Below are 18826 nucleotides of genomic sequence, written 5' to 3' on the forward strand. Positions count from 1 at the left end.
CAATACGTGAACCGTGAACTTCCAGATGTTCAAGCTGGTTTTAGAAAAGGCAGAGGAACCAGAGACCAAATTGCCAACATCTGCTGGATCATGGAAAAAGCAAGAGAGTTCCAGAAAAACATCTATTTCTGCTTTATTGACTATGCCAAAGCCTTTGACTGTGTGGATCACAATAAACTGTGGAAAATTCTGAAAGAGATGGGAATACCAGACCACCTGACCTTCCTTTGAGAAATCTGTATGCAGGTCAGGAAGCAACAGTTAGAACTGGACATGGAACAACAGCCTGGTTCCAAACAGGAAAAGGAGTACGTCAAGGCTGTATATTGTCACCTTGCTTATTTAACTTATATGCAGAGTACATCATGAGAAACACTGGGCTGGAAGAACCACAGCTGGAATCAAGACTGCTGGGAGAAATATCAATAAACTCAGATATGTAGATGACACCACCGTTATGGCAGAAAGTAAAGAGGAACTAAAAAGCCTCTTGATAAAAGTGAAAGAGGAGAGTGAAAAAGTTGGCTTAAAGCTCAACATTCAGAAAACTAAGATCATGGCATCTGGTCCCATCACTTCATGGGAAATAGATGGGGAAACAGTGTCAGACTTTATTTTTCTGGGCTCCAAAAATCACTGCAGATGGTGACTGCAGCCATGAAATTAAAAGATGCTTACTCCTTGGAAGAAAAGCTATGATCAACCTACATAGCATATTCAAAAGCAGAGACATTACTTTGCTAACAAAGGTCCGTCTAGTCAAGGCTATGGTTTTTCCATTAGTCATGTATGGATGTTGAGAGTTGGACTGTGAAGAAAGCTGAGAGCCAAAGAATTGATGCTTTTGAACTGTGGTGTTGGAGAAGACTCTTGAGAGTCCCTTGGACTACAAGGAGATCCAACCAGTCCATCCTAAAGGAGATCAGTCCTGGGTGTTCATTGGAAACACTGATGCTGAGTCTGAAACTCCAGTACTTTGGCCACCTTATGCAAAGAGTTGACTCATTTGAAAAGACCCTGATGCTGGAAGGGATTGGGGGCAGGAAGAGAAGGGGACGACAGAGGATGAGATGGCTGGATGGCATCACCGACTTGATACATGAGTTTGGGTGAACTCTGGGAGTTGGTGATGGACAGGAAGGCCTGGTGTGCTGCATTTCATGGGGTCGCAAAGAGTTGGGCAGGACTGAGTGACTGAACTGAACAAAGTATATACTTTATGCCTTTCTTCCTTTAACATAAATACACTGTTCAGTCAACTTCCTGATTCACATTTTTAAAGTTTATATTGGAACAAGTTTCATTCCAGTTTGATTTGTGACATAGATAACATTGTAAGCTACTTTACTACATTGCTTCTTAAAAGCCATTTCCATTCCTGCACAGTATACAGATTAAGAAAGTTACACATAATAAGTAATGTGCCACTGTAATTTGAAAATATTCATCTTGTTCACGTTCTCCAGCTCCTACTAAAAGATTTATAACACCACTGAAAGAGGAATTGATGAATTCATCACTGTCTGGGGTATTTTGATCATAATCAATAACATAATTTTACCCTTAGATAGGATTTCAATTAAAGCATATTTTTCAAAGCAATTTTATTTTAATATAAAAATGGGGTTTAGTTTCATGAAGGATTAACCTACTGGATGCCAAAAGGAAATTATTCTGCCTCTGAAATTCTGTATTAGAAAAATAAATGAAAACAAATTCTCCTCTACTTCACATTTCCCACAAGTACATTTCATAAAAAGTTACATTATTATATTTTCATCATGGAAAATGAAAAGCAATATACTTTCATAAAATAATAGAATCATAAAAGGTTTATCAGGCGAAAGTGATGACACGCCCAGATACAATGCCACTGCTCAGATAACATGCATTCTATATGCAAAGAAAACACTTTCACTTAAAGTTAATTCATCATGTCATTACTAAATACCAAAAAATATTTTAAAAAATCCTATGAAATCCATGAATGGTATAAAAAATACAATATATTTTATGATTATCCTCTTACTCTACTCACTCTTTTATTTTTTCCTGCTCTATTAGAATGTCCAAAGAACTGTCAACTACTAATTGGCACTTACCAAGAGCATTGTTCAATGTAGAACAACAAAGTGGGTTAACTCCCACTTCCAAAGGCCCCTATAGAGGGGCCTGCTGACCTCAAACTCCCCTTAAAACAATGTTCAAACAGGAAACTACACTGCACTAGGACGAGAAGACGACGACATCAAAAGCCGACAGCCTGCCCAAGACGCTGATCTGACTTGTATGATCATTTACGTTTTCCTGAACCCTCGGTCCTGTGCCTATCAATCAAATGTTTTCTATCAGGGACATGATTCTATGCTACTTTAAAACTCAATCCAACTGTTGGGCTGTGACCAACTACCTGTATCTACTACTTCTGGGTTACCTTGGCGGATTGGGTAGGGCTTGGTGGATTGGATCTCTAGGGCTCTGATTGGATACCCTCTAGGAAATTTATTTAGATGAGTGTCCAGTCCTATTCTATTTATTCATGATATTAATAGATGGGATCCTCTCATCTGGCCAATTAATAATACCTGCTCTGATGCTGGCCATAGATTTAAGCTTTCTCTTAGGGTCATTCAAACTCAACTGGAGTGACAAGCTAAATCTCAATAAAAAAAATTAGCCTCTCATCTATTAAAAGGAAAACTCCCACAGTTATGGGGAGGATATACATAGTTAACACCAGGCTACAATTATTTAAGTTTAAAAACTCTTCTATGTTGGAAATAGTTAAATCATACTAAAAATTATCAACCTGGTAATTATGAGACAAGGCTGGGTGCTTTATGAACTATGACTATTATTACACTTAGAGAGACTGATTGGTATGGAACTCAGTGGATTTGTGGCACTAATGTATGGACTTGACATCTACAGGGATGGATACAAAAGTGTAACCTGGGATTCCCATGAATTTAAGGTCATACATGTTAAAAAAATTAGAGGTAACCCTAACCAATCTACCACTGGTATGATCCCAATGGGTCAAAGATCTGTATTCTACTGGTATGACCATTTAGCAGCTTTGTGTGTGTGTGTGTGCCTTCATTGGGGTTGGAGGATGTAACTGGCCATACTGAAGCCTTAACAACTTTCATAATCTTTAAATGATAGTAACCGAGCTGATGCTGAAGCTGAAACTCCAATAGTTTGGCCCCCTGATGCGAAGAACTGACTCACTGGAAAAGACCGTGATGCTGGGAAAGATTGAAGGAGGGAGGAGAAGGGGATGACAGAGGATGAGATGGTTGGATGGCATCACCGACACAATGGACATGAGTTTGAGTAAACTCAGAGAGTTGGTGACGGACAGGGAGGCCTGGCGTGCTGCAGTCCATGGGGTTGCAAAGAGTCATGATTGAGCAACTGAACTGAACTGAACAACAAAGGCATTTGCCACCTGCCTCTGGTGGCTCAGACAGTAAAGCACCTGTCTACAATGCAGGAGACCGGGGTTCGATCCCTGGGTCAGGAAGATCCCCTGGAGAAGGAAATGGCAATCCACTCCAGTACTATTGCCTGGAAAATCCCATGGACAGAGGAGCCTGGTGGGCTACAGTCCATGGGGTTGCAAAGAGTTGGACACGAGTGACTTCACTTTTGCTTTCACTTCCTTTCTAAGGAGATTGATGCTGTGCTGCTATAGCTGTTGACCTTCAACAATCCCTGAGGGAGTTCAGGGTGGAGGGAGGTACTCTGTGCTCCAGGGAATCTGGTAGGACAGGTCTTCAGATAGTTGGATGTTTCTAATAACAGATTCTATGATCTCAATTCTTGCATCACCTCATATCTAGAGAAGCATCCAGTCCCATCACTTCATGGCAAATAGATGGGGAAATAATGGAAACAGTGAGAGATTTTATTTTCCTGGGCTTCAAAATCACTGCAGATGGTAACTGCAGCCATAAAATTAAAAGACGATTCCTCCTTGGAGTTTGTGATGGACTGGGAAGCCTGGCATGCTGCAGTCAATGGGGTTCAGGACTGAGCAACTGAACTGAAAGATTTTTCCAGTAGTCATATACAGATGTGAGAGCTGGACCATAAAGAAGGCTAAGAGCTGAAGAATTGATGCTTTTGAACTGCGATACTGGAGAGGACTCTTGAGAGTCCCTTGGACTGCAAGGAGATCAAACCAGTCCATCCTAAAGGTAATCAGTCCTGAATATTCATTGGAAGGACTGATGCTGAAGCTGAAGCCCCAATAGTTGGCCACCTGAGGCGAAGAACTGACTCATCGGAAAAGACTCTGATGCTGGGAAAGACTGAAGGCAGGAGGAGAAGGGGATGACAGAGGATGAGATGGTTGGATGGTATCACTGACTCAATGGACATGAGTCTGAGCAAGCTCTGGGAACTGGTGATGGACAGGGAAGCCTGGAGTGCTGCAGTCCACGGGGTCTCAAAGAGTCAGACAGGACTAAGCAACTGAACTGAACAAAGAAAAGCAATAAATCCCTTCATGGTGACATCAGATCCTCATGACTAACAAAAAACCTTTTATAAAATGAGTGCCTAATGGTATTGAACTCCCACTTCACCGAAACCTAACACAGTGGCCTTCCCCCACTGCTGCTTTGGAGCAGTCTCTCAGAGCTATCTGAGATGCTGCCTCCCAGGCTGCAGTCCTTATTTTTCCTCAAATAAAACTTAACTCACAACTCTCAACTTGTGCATCTTTTTTTAGTCGACAGTTATGACGACTGACGAAGCGACCCAGAGTGGACTTCCTTCCTTCACTGGACTCCACAAAGAACCAAAGCTTTGGTACCAGCAGCGGCCCCTTGCGCCCATCTGCCTCCTCAGCGAGTGCAGACGAATCTGGGTAAGTCTCTCCTGGTTCTCCAATCTCCCGTATTGGTTGAGGTTCTGAGTTTCATTTGGCGGTGGAGCAGGTTACCTGCCCCCTCCCAGTAGGAAAGATACCGGGGGGGGGGGGGGGGGAGCGGGCGGGTGAAACATCCGAGGCGTACCCACTCATGGGTCTAAACACTGAGTGGGACTTGGTTGAAAGATATCGAGAAATTCTCACCCAGTCAAAAGATATTGGGTGAGGGGTTGGCTGAAAGATGCCTGGGGAATTACCCACCCAGTGGAAAGGTATTGGGCTGGGGGCTGGATTAGGAAAAAAATTGAGGAATACCCAGGGCTTGGCTGAAATACGCCAAGGTCGCACCATTGTAGGGAACTGAATAGTCTTGACTGAGTGGTTAAGAGGCTGATCTGACACTTTTCCTCAATTTGACTGCCATTGTAGAATTTTCCAGGGTTAAAAATGAGGAGAATCTATGAGAGCTTTGCTCCGAAGGAAAGGAACAAGATTCCTCCCAGCCAGTTTAGGTTTTCTCAGGTGACTGAGAAATTTATGGGAATGATGGAGGTCTAGTCCTCATACTGTGCAGTGGTCCCATAGGGAAACCCACTCATTAATTGAAATACTTGTTCATCCGGGGTTCGCACATAAGGACTGGCCATTCAGCGACCTGAGCAGCCACGGTGGTCTTAGATTTTCCGAGGCAGAATCCAAGATATGTTTAAGATGAGCTGAAACGACTCTGGGGTGACTCCTGGAGGAGTTAAGCTCACAAGCAGCACGTGGGCCCGCTACACAAGTTCACTGGTGATTTTTATTCTTGACAAATTCAGCTTAAAATGGGAAACAGAATCTCTCAAAAACAGAAACAAAGTGGTATCAGAAAGCCAGCCTCTGACTAACACTCCAGCTGGATTCATGCAATATGTACGGAGATCATACTTGCAAGTACCTAGTTAATTGCAGAAAATATGCTAAAAGAGATCTCAACCTAAAATGGTCAAATTGGGGTTCTTTTGATATTCCAAGGTTGATATTTTTGCACACACAATGAGAAAAGGCTGGCAGTGCTTACTTTGATTGGTATCTAGAAGGTTATAAAAGAGGAAACAATACTTTCTTTGCAGGAAACCAAGAAATTACTTGAAACTATATCAGAACTAGAAAAGGCTGCTAACACCGACTCTGCCACGTCACAGGTCTAGTGGGACTGGGAAGTCACGTTTGGCATTTATGCCACTTGGCTTTTGATTTCTGGGCATCTCTTGGCCTTTTGTTTCATTTGGAATGTGACTCCCAGCTGGTGAAGTTCTGGCTTGGTTTAGTTTTGTTGGTTTTGTTTGAGCATCCAGACATCTAGTACAAATTGTTGGAGCTAATATGGGAATTGCTTACTCTAAGGTTCCACACCCTACCTGGGAACCCCTTGGGAAAAAAATGTTTTTAGATGACTGGTCAATCTATAGCTATGATCCAATGATAAGAAAAATGGTCTAAAAATATTAGATCTTTATTGACACAGGATAGGAAAATGGACTGAAGTTCCCTTATGTCCAGGACTCCCTCCTGTAATCAACAGCCTGGGGCTGATCAAACTAAGACCCCTATCCCCAGAGGGACAATCCCTGCTGGGGCTAACCTGCCCTTGCTATCAGGGCCAAGTTGAGCACTATCTGGTCTAAATTTTGGCTATAAACTTACGACCACAGAAAAATACAATTTTTGACAATATGGTCAAAATATTCTTTAGACTTCAGAGAAATCTTAAAGAAAAAAAACCTCATTAAGAATTCTTGCCCTGAGGAAATAACTCCTATACGTTTAGACCAGAGCTCTCTGGATCACTTATCTAGACCATCTCTAATTCCTGAAACAAAAAGGAAAAAAAAGTGTGTGTGTGGGAGTGTGACAGAGCCTTTTAAAATCTTATTCCAACCACTGGTTACAACTCGTGAGTTTTGTACTGTGATATCTGATTCATAACTAAGCTTGGAAAACAAAGCTATAGGACCTCTTGTTCTGTCTTTTTGGAGATATGTATGTCTCAGTGTGTGTCTTTGTTTTTTGGATAATATTACTGATTGCTGAGGTCAGTTTGTAAATCATTCACAAAATGAAAAGACAAGTTACTGAATGGAAGAAAATATTTGCAAATGATATGACTGGTAAGAGGTTAATACCCAACATCAACAAATAGCTCATACAACTCAAATCAAAGAAACCAAACAACCCAATTAAACAATTGACAGAAGAACAGAATAGACATTTTTCCAAAGAGGAAATGCAGATGGCCAAGAGGCACGTGAAAAGATGCTCAACTTTGCAAATCATGGAGGAAAAGCAAATCAAAACCACAGTAAAATATCACCTCACACCTATCATCAAAAACAAAAACAAATGTTGGTAAAGATGTAGAGATAAGAGAATCCTCATACAGCATTGCTGAGAATGTAAACTGGTTCATCCACTGTGGAAAACCATATGGAAGTTTCTCAAAAATCTAAAAATAAAACTATAAATGACCCAGCAATCCTACTTCTGGTTATATAGCTGAAAAAATAAAAACATGCATTCAAAAAGATACAAGCACGTCTGTGTTCATAGTCCAATGTTTATAGCAGCATTATTTGTAATTGCCAAGGTATGGAAATTATATAAGTGTCCACTAACATATGAATGGACAAGGAAGTTGTGACATACATCTACATATATGTAGGTATGGAGATATATATATATATACACACAAACATACACACAGACAGTGGAATACCACTTAGCCATAAAAATAAATGAAAATTTTGCCATTTGTTCACTAATCTTAATGTGGTCAGCTTCAAACTATGTACAGCCTCAAATTAAGAAACGCGTATCTTTCTATTGTATCCAATTGGTGTTCTAGGATTTGGTTCTCACCTGTTGACTTTCAAACTGAAAAAGAGATGAGATTAGGACTCTAAGAATTCTGAGGGCTTAACAACAACATTCAACTAAGAAAAGAGAATGGTTAGTACTGACCAGTCCTGATTTCAGTTTCTTAAAATATTGTGTCAGAAACTCAAAGAACAAGTTTCTAATGAAACATTTGTGGAAAATCTCATGCCTAAATACAGCAGCCAGCTGAACAGAATAAAATCAGGTGGAAACAAGAATAAACACAACAAAGTAATACTGGGAAAAACAAATCTGTGCAGAGGCGTGGCGCTCCCACAGACAGAGGATACTTTGTGTTGATTAGGGAACCAGCAGTGGCATGATTTGGGCACAGAGGAGAACCTGAACACAGACTTCTTTACTAGAAACAAAGGGATCCTAAGTTCTTCCCTGGGACACTTGATGTTTCTTGTGTCCTAGAGGCCTATATGCAGGAAATTCAGGTTGTTAGGTATGGCCGAAGTAACCATTTAAGCATATCTGTGTATTAGATATGTTCTCTATTCTCATGCATTTTTTTTTTTAAGGTAGAATCAGAGGCTAAGAGAAACAATTAGTTAAATGTGAAGCAGAAAAGATTCAGATGTACACTTGCTGAGTTTTTCTGTTCCAAAGCCTGGGACTGGGGAACAGGGTGGTAGAGGAGTAACCTAGCCCAGAGAGGAGAGACTGGAGAGACCAGAGGCCTCGTTGATGAAAGAACAGTGAAGACTCTGCATCAGGAGAACTCAACCTCAGAGTGATGCAGCATCCAGCTGTTCCCAAATGTGCCTCCACCCCTACAACTCATCACCTGTGAGCAACCCAGGAGCCAAGGCGTCTATATTTCTTATTAGCTAATTCTTAGTAAACAGCCTTTCCTGTGTCAGAATAGTTCCAAACATTTCACATGTATTTATTCTTTCAATAGTCACCACATATATTTATTCTTTCAATAGTCACAATAGCCCAGTGTGTGCATGTTCAGTTGCCAAGTCTGACTCTTTGCAACCCCCTGGACTGTAGCCCGCCAGGCTCCTCTCTCCATGGGATTCTCCACGCTAGAATACTGGAGTGGGTTGCCATCCCTTTTCCCAGGGGATCTTCCCAACCCAGGGATTGAACCCGGGTCTCCTGCATTGCAGGCGGATTCTTAACCATCTGAGCCACCAGCGAAGCCAAGGATTATCATAACAGCATATAAATTTTAACACTTGAATAAATATCTTGGGTTTTCCACTGATTCCAGGAAAATAATAAAATCTTCAAAGCACCTATAATTCCTTGGAAAACAGATGTGAACCACACCATATTATTTGAAAAAAAAAAAAAAGACACTGATATATACACAAATGATGTTGCCATTCCTTCTAGGAGCAAGTTATAGCACAAATTTCCACACAGCCCTTAGGAGATTACTCATAGTAGGGTGAAATGTTCTAGAAGCTGAGGGAAGCAGAGGAAATAAGAATATAACCAAATGCAGCTGGTGAATTGAGGCTGTTCACATGCAGCAGCATTCTATAATGTTTTTATGTCACAAATAAATTTGGGATTAATTATTTTCAAAAACTAAAATCTTTGTACAGACTCAACTGCAAAATTATGTCAAGTTTTAAAAACAAAACTCATTTTTAAGCTAGTTAGTAACTATGTTAAAAGCATTACATCAGGGAAGTAATACAGAGGTTTCTTGGTACTATGAGGTATCTGGTACCTATAATCTGCACATTAAAATTTAACAAGTAAGCACTTATATAATGAGGCCAACCAGATTCAACTAATCCTCATTTCTATAGTAAACAAGCATTTGAATTTACAGGTGGAACTTTAAAATGAGGTTACAAGGTATTCAGAATTATGAATTTCAACCTATATTAATACAAAGAGTGAACACATCAGGTTACTGCTAAACTCCATCTAATTACTTACAAATTAATCAAGGACAATAAAGTAAATTAGCATCTGAAAGACACTCATGATAATACCACTAAGAACTGTCAAGCCTCAATTATCCATGCTAATTAAGAAAGCTGGCTAATCCTAAACAGTGGATAATACAACAGTTCCTTTTATTGGCATAGATTATATTTTGTGTGTGACAGATCTACCTGAACATTTTGCTTTTCTTCGTTCAGAATGAAAAATAAGTTTTCCTTCTTGGTAGATCATGATGCAAGTCAGCTAGCATTTTTTTTTAGTTTAAAATGGATAAATTACAAAGAATATAATCTATACCTATAGTAGTTAAAATCAAAGTGCTGTTCAGAATCTTTTAGCTAAGCTTTCAAAAATACATTTAATAAATGCAAGTTAAGGTACATGAATTGTGATAAAAATGAAAAAAGATTAACTTTTTTTGAGACACTGAAAGTATCTCAAATTTAAGCCATATAAAGTGCCTTGTGAGTTACTCTTATTTCATTTTACAGATAAAATTATAGAATGTTCAAGAAGTTATATACCGACTTACATGTGGTAAATGAATAGGTATCCTATTCTTTGGGGCTTCCCTGGTGGCTCGGACAGTAAAGAATCTGCCTGCAATGCAGGCAGGTTTGATCCCTGGGTCGGGAAGATACCCTGCAGAAGGAAATGGCAACCTGCTCCAGTATTCTTGCCTGGAAAATTCCATGGACAGAGAAGCCTGATGGAATACAGTCCATAGGATCACAAAGAGTTAGACATGACCGAGCAACTAACAAACACACCAACAGTGTCTGTCTGAGCTACCAGGGAAGCCCCATATCAACAATACTAATTGCCAAGTATAGAGTCATCCATGGTCAAACTAACTAATGGATGAAGAGCCCAGGCTGTGGTCATCACACAAGTTCCTGCAGAGCTTGAGCACCGAGGCAAACGGTGTGACGGGGAGTCAGGTGCAGGTTCAAGCTGTAGCACCCCGAGACCTCGAGGCCTGCACCCAGCACAATGGAGGCGCTGGATCCTGTGATCGAGTCTGAAAGGTAGAACAACCACCAACCTGAAGCCTATCCTAAATTATCAACATTTCTTTAAGCTCCTTAAACCCTGCCAAAGTTGGTCGACTTGCAGAAAAATCCTGATGGTCACAATCGACAGCTTAGGGTGACTCCAGACTGTAGAAAGAAATATACAATAGGCCTTGAAACTTGAAGCCAGAATACAACAGACAGAGCCTTTCAGCCACCTTTCTCCAACTCCCATACCTGCTTTCCAAGCAATCACTTCATTCTAGGAGGGTAGGTTGATGGTGATGATGATGTTAACAATGTACTTTCACCTACACTGCTGACTTCCTTTTCATTTTAAGATAGACGTTAATACATATCAGCATTTCATAATCTGATACACTAAGGCCTGAAGAGGTTAAACAATTTACCTAATTCATACGAGTAGCTGGAAGAAATGAGTTTTGCACTCAAGTCTCTAAACCACTAAAATCGATGCTTTTTTTTTTCCTGCTATCCCATCCTCTCCACAGCCAAGGGCACCCTACATTATCTTAGAAGTTTGAAATTTCTACTTGTGAAAGTAAAAGATGTGTATTATCAAGTAAACATATTTTTTACATATGTTCACATCTGAATATATTAGTAGTAACAAATTATCAGGAAACATAAAATGATTATATAATAACAAGACAGTCAAAAACATTAAAAGTTGTATCTTCTTGAATTACAAATCCCTCCGTTTAAAAATATTATGCTTCAAAGAAGACTCTTTATTTAGAGGTCTGAATAATAAGCTAAAATTTAGAATTAAGAAATTCAGATTTAACTCTTTGTCCTTTGTATACAATATGCTTACTATAATATCACCTCCTAATTTGAGGAAATTACTCCCATTTGCAACCTCTTTCCCAATCTACGCCATTATAAGCCTTAAACTTAGTTCTTTTCTGTACACCAGGGAATTTTTGGATGCCAATAATTCTCACTTCCCAAGGTGAGGTACTTGGGGAGGTACTTGAAAACATGAGTCACCCTAGATTCTTCTATTTTTTAAGTTTGTTTTTTTTTTCTTAATTGATTAACATTTACGGTTGTGTGTGGACTTTCTCTCGCTCTGAAACGCAGGGGCTGCTCTCCCGATGCAGTGTGCAGGCTTCTCACTGAGGCGGCTTCTCTTGTGAAGTACCAGCTCTGGAGCGCAGGCTCAGTAGTTGCGGTGCAGGGGCTTAGCTGCCTGCAGGGCGTGTGGAATCTGCCGGCACCAGGGATTAAACCCATGCCCCCTGCACTGGCAGGCAGATTCTTACCACTGCACACCAGGGAAGTCCCATCACAGAGTCTTAAATTACGAGTGAGCTATTGATTTAAGAAAAATAACTTGACTGGTAAATGGTATGAGCTAATCGGCCACTGTTCCTTTGGTATCTGTGCCTGATGTGGCACCATAAAGAAGGATCCTATTTTCCTGGAGTATAAATGAATTTATCTGGATTTTAACCCAGGTTTTTCTGAATCGATGACTCCTCTTAGAGTATATTTAGGAACTTCCCTCTTCATACACAAGGGACAGATACATTGTATGAAGTTGTTGATTAAAGAAAATCAACTGAGAACAAAATCATCATTTTTTAATATAAATTTAAAGCAAACATGTATGTGTAAAACTTACACATCTGATTTTCTATCACATTTTGCTTATTAACAATAATATTTGACACAAAACTTAGAGTCCATTCATTCAGTGCTGGTTCTTAGAAAAACAGGTGGTCTTATCAAGATGATCAACATGCACGTGTGCTAAGTAGCTTCAGTCATGTCCAACTCTGCGACCCTGTGGACTGTAGCCCACCAGACTCCTCTGTCCATGGGATTCTCCAGGCAAGAAGACTGCAGTGGGTTGCCATTTCCTCCTCCAGGGATCTTCTCGACCCAGGGACTGAACCGGTGTCTCTTACCTCTCCTGCACTGTTAAGCAGGTTCTTTATCACCGCTACTGCTGCTGCTAAGTCGCTTCAGTCGTGTCCGACTCTGTGCGACCCCACAGACAGCAGCCCACCAGGCTCCCCCGTCCCTGGGATTCTCCAGGCAAGAACACTGGAGTGGGTTGCCATTTCCTTCTCTTTATCACTAGTCCACCTGAGAAGCCCATCCAAAGATGGGATTGTGGTTTATTTAGGATGCTTTTATCACAAGTGATTAAAGACAAACACATTTCAAGGAGTGATAAACCGTATGAGGGTAGAGGATGGGTCACTGGCATGGATATGCTTAGAATGTCTTCATTATCTTTCAAATTCAAAAAAAGGTGCACTTTAATACTGTACCTGGATGAAAAAATAAAAAAATCACTAAGGAAAGCAAATACATCCCTTAAGAAGCACTTTTCCCTTATAAAAGTTAAAAGAAAATAAGACAAGAACCAAATCCCCTTCCTTTGTGCTGCCAAATATTGGCACAACCTGAAATTGTCCTTGGGAAAGTGGTTAATATACTAACAGAATTAAATCTCACTTCCAAGTCCAGGTTATCACATGTATGCAAGTGTACACACAGAACTCTATTTATCAATTTCAGACTGCTTGTGAAAAGCGCTGAATTCTATTCTTTTAGGGGGACAGAAAACATTTATAATAGCACCAGCCCCACAGCCACATCATCTTGTAACTGGCTCTAAGAATGAAAAAAAAATCTTTATGACAATAACAAGAAAATGAATTTTCACTTTCAAAGGCAGTCTGTATGATCACTGGCTGTCCTGCCACCCAGCTCTTCTGAAGGCATTCAGACCCTTCACTGCAATGTCTCAAAAATCAATAGCAATTTATTCTCTCTTTGGACCCCAAGCAACAAAAGTAAATAATACTGTCACCTCCAGTCTGCCTGCAGAACATGGTCACAAAACAGCCTTGCCACTAAAATACAACCTTATGTGGCTCTTTATCTATGCCGGCACTGCTGACTGTATTGGCTTTCATAGAGGACAAACACTTGAGTAGAACCACACAAAGAAGTCAAGCTCCCATACCTTGCCCAGACTGAATGATGAGGCCTGAATTAAAAAGAAATTCTGACACTGACCTAAGCTTCCTGTTTCAATGATGTGAGTTTTATGAAAGAAAAAGAATTTTTTTCCAAGATTATTATAGCTAAGGGGGAAAGTATGAGATGAAATGTATCATACTTTTAATAATTTTTCCTATGGAATTTAATAAAATCAGCAGACTTTCTGAAGCAACTAGCTGAACTGTAATATTCTGCATCTAAAACCTACATGTGATCAACATTTACATTTGACTGATAGAAATATTAGTCTATAAGCAAACTAAGAATTAAAAATGAAAGTTCCATCTTGATTATGTTCTATAGAGTATGTTCTATAGCACATCTATAGATGTGCTAGCACATCAGGAAGGACACCACATCCACCCTGGAATATATAAGACAAACAGTATTTCAAAGCAATAGAAGGAATCTTATGAATGACCTAGTATAATCCAATCCTTTTGCAGATAAAGGAAATCAGGCCCCATATCTAACACTAGAAAGCTACTTAATAGAAGAAGCAGGACTCAGATACATTTCCGACATCCTTTGCATTGTGTTGTTGTTATTATTGTTCAGTCATTAGGTCGTGAATTTAACTCAGATGACCATTATATCTACTACTGTGGGCAAGAATCCCTTAAATAAATGGAGTAGCCATCATGGTCAACAAACAGTCCAAAATGCAGTTCTTGGATGCAATCTCAAAACCGACAGAATGATCTCTGTTCATTTCCAAGGCAAACCATTCAATATCACAGTAATCCAAGTCTATGCCCAACAAGTAACACTGAAAAAGCTGAAGTTGAATGGTTCTATGAAAACCTACAAGACCTTCTAGAATTAACACCCAAATAAGATGTTCTTTTCATTAAGGGGACTGGAATGCAAAAGTAGGAAGTCAAGAAATACCTGGAGTAACAGGCAAATTTGGCCTTGGAGTACAGAATAAGCAGGACAAAGGCTAATAGAGTTTTGCCAAGGGAACGCACTGGTCATAGCAAACACTCTCTTTCAACAACACAAGAGAAGACTCTACACATGGACATCACCAGATGGTCAACACTGAAAAACCAAGCCCTTTGGAAACTTTCTGCAGTAATTAAATTTTTTAAATCACAGAAGAATTTATGAAGCATATTAGAAATATTTATTGAACTTTTGCAGTGTACTGATCAGAAATATATACACACTTAAAAACTATATACAAGCATAAGAACTGTAAAAAAAGAAAATAATCAAATGTCCAATTATATAGCGGCCAAGGCGGGGCAGAAGGGGAGGAGAGTTAGGTGAGCAAGAGGGAGACTGCTCATCTAGGCAGACCCTGGAGGTGAGGGTATGGACACCGACAGGCGGGATTCTGTGTGAGAGCATGAACTGGTCTAGCAGTGGGTACCTGTGATGTGAAGTGGAAAAGCAGAATTAAGGCCAGATGCTGGAAGCTCCGAAAATCTAGCAGAAGGACTAATGTGATGTGGCAGACACTCCAAACAATATAGAAATAAGCAGTTGTATTTTGTCTCACTCAACTTAAAAAAAAATCCAAACGATTTTTAAAGATTGTCTACTTGTCAGGAAAAATATAACTTAAGATACAATTTTATAAACCAAAATATTGTTTATTTGAGATTTAATTTAAATAACCCAAAACACACCTTTATGAAGAAAATGATCTAAGACTATTATATTGGCTTTCTGGTAAAACTAATACCATTAAACTAAAGTAAGGGGGAGAACTGTGAATCTCTCATTTTAATTTTGTGACATTAACCACTTGCCAAAGACAAATTAAAAATAAGACTGGAAGTTTTGATAAAGCAGGTTTAAATTTTACCCTATTAAAGAAGATATATCAAATTGATATATCCTACTCTCTAAGAAAATATGAAGTATCTTAGGTTATTCATCAAAGTTGATTCAACGTTAAATTTTAAAAGAAATATCTTTTTTTTAGGTTTTTTTTTCCAAGTTTTAGGTTTAGAAACTTTGTAGAAATATCAACATTCTTTTTTATTTTATGCTTTCATTGAAGAAAGTTTAGGGGGAAAAATATATATATATATAACACAGAAATACAAATAATCACGTGACAGCCTCCACTAGCAATGTCTACTGTGGCGTTTGGCACTGGCTTCTTTCTGATTTTAAAACAATCAACAGTGGAGATATAAATATTTTACCAATAATTTAGCAATGCATACAACTGCCTTGAAATTACTGCATCAAAGTAACATAGTAACTCCACTTATTAGAATTTATCTAAAAAAACAAATTGTAGATGTGGACAATGGCCTAGCTACAGGAATGTTCAATGCAATAGTGCTGAAGAGTGAAAAATTTGAAATAATCTGATTCATTAAGAGCAAGGCATTCAATAAGTAATTTATAAACGTGTATGTATATATTTTGTCATCATTTTTCTTTTTATACTTATTGAATACAGTTAATGTGCATCTTTTATTTTTCCTATGGTCCCAGTTTTTGAAGAAATGTTCTCAGAATGCTTACACGTTAACTTGTAAACACTAAGCGATGTGACTGCCCTAGTAGCTAAGAACAGGACTCTCCCCGTGACCTCTGCCTGCCTTTTCTCTGTAGAAACCTTCAAAGAATAAATTTAATCAGAAAAGTGAGGAAACACAGAAAGAAAGGAAAAAAGTCAAGCAAGAAAAAATTATAATATCAATAATCTAGCCACCCCCTCAGGGGCTACAGATAATATTCTGAGCCATGTCCTGTGAGCTGTTCTGCAGATACTGAAACCCCAGCAAGTGGAAGAACTTTAACTGTATGTTGGCCCATAAGCACTAGCCCACAGACCCTTTGGAACCAGAAGGTTGATGATGGTGACTCCCAATTACTTCACCACCAACCAATCAGAAGAACATGAGCTGATCACCTACCCCACAACACCCCTCCTTCACCCTGTCTTTAGAAACCTTCGCCTGAGAACTGCTCGGAGACTTCAAATGTTTAAGCACTAGCTGCCCTGGACCCCTTGCTTGGTGCCTGCAATGAACGCTGCATCTTCCTTCACCTCAACGCAGTGTCAGTACACTGGCTTTACTACATGCAGGCAAGTGGGTTCAAGTTTGGTTCCATAACACACTGACCCCAGCATTAAGTCCTTCTGAGGCAAAATCATGCATATCTCACGTGCCCCTGTACTTTTAGTACCCAGAGAAATGCTTGGCACAGAGGAGACAGTCAATACAAATTTAACTGAGTGAAATGAGTTAACTATTTATAAGTTATAATCACACACTTTAAAACAAAATAAAACAAAAACAGAAGAGGCTTATAATAAAGAATGATAAAATATAGATTAAAAAATAAATGCAAATAAAAGTAAGTGGAGGGGGGGAGTAGACTTGCAAACCATACAGAGCAAGGAGGAAAACCAGAGTCAGAAATGAGCTCATACCAAGAATCAACTATGTTTGCACTGCATTTCAGGAACCATATGCTGTAAGTGAGACAACAGAAGACCGTGGTTTAAAGTTAAAACTCTTAGAGTTAAGCCAGCAGAACTCAAATCCTGACTTCACCAGGTATCAGGATCATCAGGAAATCAATACCTCACTCTTTACGAGGCTCCTTTCCCTACCTGTAGAATAAAGATTTTATGATAGCTTTGCAGGAGGGCTATAAGATTAACATGAGCTAACCCACACTTGGTGCTGATGGTTCAGTGTTAGAACACAAGAAGAGTTCAGTGTCGTCAAATTCCATTATACCTAACTATTGATATCTGCAAAAGATACCCCTCAGTTCTTCCAGGTTGCATTTATTTCACAAAGTTCAATATTTATGAAGACCTATGTTAAAAATACTGAAGCCCTCAAGTCAATGCCTTCAAAAACCTCATGGAAATAGAAAAACAGAACCATTAACATATACTAGTGACTCAGGCAGAGAAGGCAATGGCACCCCACTCCAGTGTTCTCGCCTGGAGAATCCCAGGGACGGGGGAACCTGGTGGGCTGCCATCTATGGGGTCGCACAGAGTCGGACACGACTGAAGCAACTTAGCAGCAGCAGTGGCAGCAGTGACTCAGGAGACATGTAGCATAGTAGAGGGATGCACAATGTTCTTTGATATGAAAGGAGGAATTGATGAATTATTTGATGGATAGGGGTGTAAGGGAGAAAGAAAAGATATCACAACAAAAGTGATTCAGGAACTGGGATACGAAAGAGAAGTCAGAGTGTGTCAAGATAGGGAAAATTGAGGTGGAAAGCCATCTCGGGCAAAATTGAGCACAGAAGTCAAGAAACTGAGAGTTGGAAATAAACATGCAGATAGGGGCTGGAAAATGAACGATAAGATGTTGGTAGAGGGTGACCTAAAACAAAATACAATATTGTGCTGGGGTCAATTTCTGAAGGATTTTGTGCGTTCAGTTCAGTTTAGTTCAGTCTCTCAGTCGTGTCCGACTCTTAGAAACCCCATGAATCGCACGCAGCACGCCAGGCCTCCCTGTCCATCACCAACTCCCGGAGTTCACTCAAACTCACGTCCATCGAGTTGGTGATGCCATCCAGCCATCTCATCCTCTGACGTCCCCTTCTCTTCCTGCCCCCAATCCCTCCCAGCATCAGAGTCTTTTCCAATGAGTCAACACTTTGCATGAGGTGGCCAAAGTATTGGAGTTTCAGCTTTAGCATCATTCCTTCCAAAGAACACCCAGGACCGATCTCTTTTAGAATGGACTGGTTGGATCTCCTTGCAGTCCAAGGGACTCTCAAGAGTCTTCTCCAACACCACAGTTCAAAAGCGTCAATTCTTCGGTGCTCAGCTTTCTTCACAGTCCAATTCTCACATCCATACATGACCACAGGAAAAACCATAGCCTTGACTAGACAGACCTTAGTTGGCAAAGTAATGTCACTGCTTTTGAATATGCTATCTAGGTTGGTCATAACTTTTCTTCCAAGGAGTAAGCGTCTTTTAATTTCATGGCTGCAGTCACCATCTGCAGTGATTTTAGAGCCCAGAAAAATAAAGTCTGACACTGTTTCCACTGTTTCCCCATCCATTTCCCATGAAGTGATGGGACCAGATGCC

The 18826-nt window shown here is 39.8% G+C and overlaps 1 protein-coding gene and 1 long non-coding RNA gene across 5 annotated transcripts in view; one reads left to right on the top strand and one right to left on the bottom strand.

Moving 5' to 3' along the window:
- PRKN (parkin RBR E3 ubiquitin protein ligase) overlaps nucleotides 1–18826 on the bottom strand; it is a 1237035-nt gene that overhangs the window by 1169555 nt on the left and 48654 nt on the right. The window lies entirely within an intron of this gene.
- Nucleotides 2084–18826, top strand: part of LOC133254273 (uncharacterized) — a 35313-nt gene continuing 18570 nt past the window's right edge. Inside the window, exons 1-2 of the long non-coding RNA XR_009738628.1 lie at nucleotides 2084–2287; nucleotides 4742–4879. This is a non-coding gene — a long non-coding RNA (uncharacterized LOC133254273). The remainder of the gene's footprint in view (nucleotides 2288–4741; nucleotides 4880–18826) is intronic.

This window comes from Bos javanicus, chromosome 9, assembly GCF_032452875.1.
Source record: "Bos javanicus breed banteng chromosome 9, ARS-OSU_banteng_1.0, whole genome shotgun sequence".
NCBI classification, from domain to species: Eukaryota; Metazoa; Chordata; class Mammalia; order Artiodactyla; family Bovidae; genus Bos; species Bos javanicus.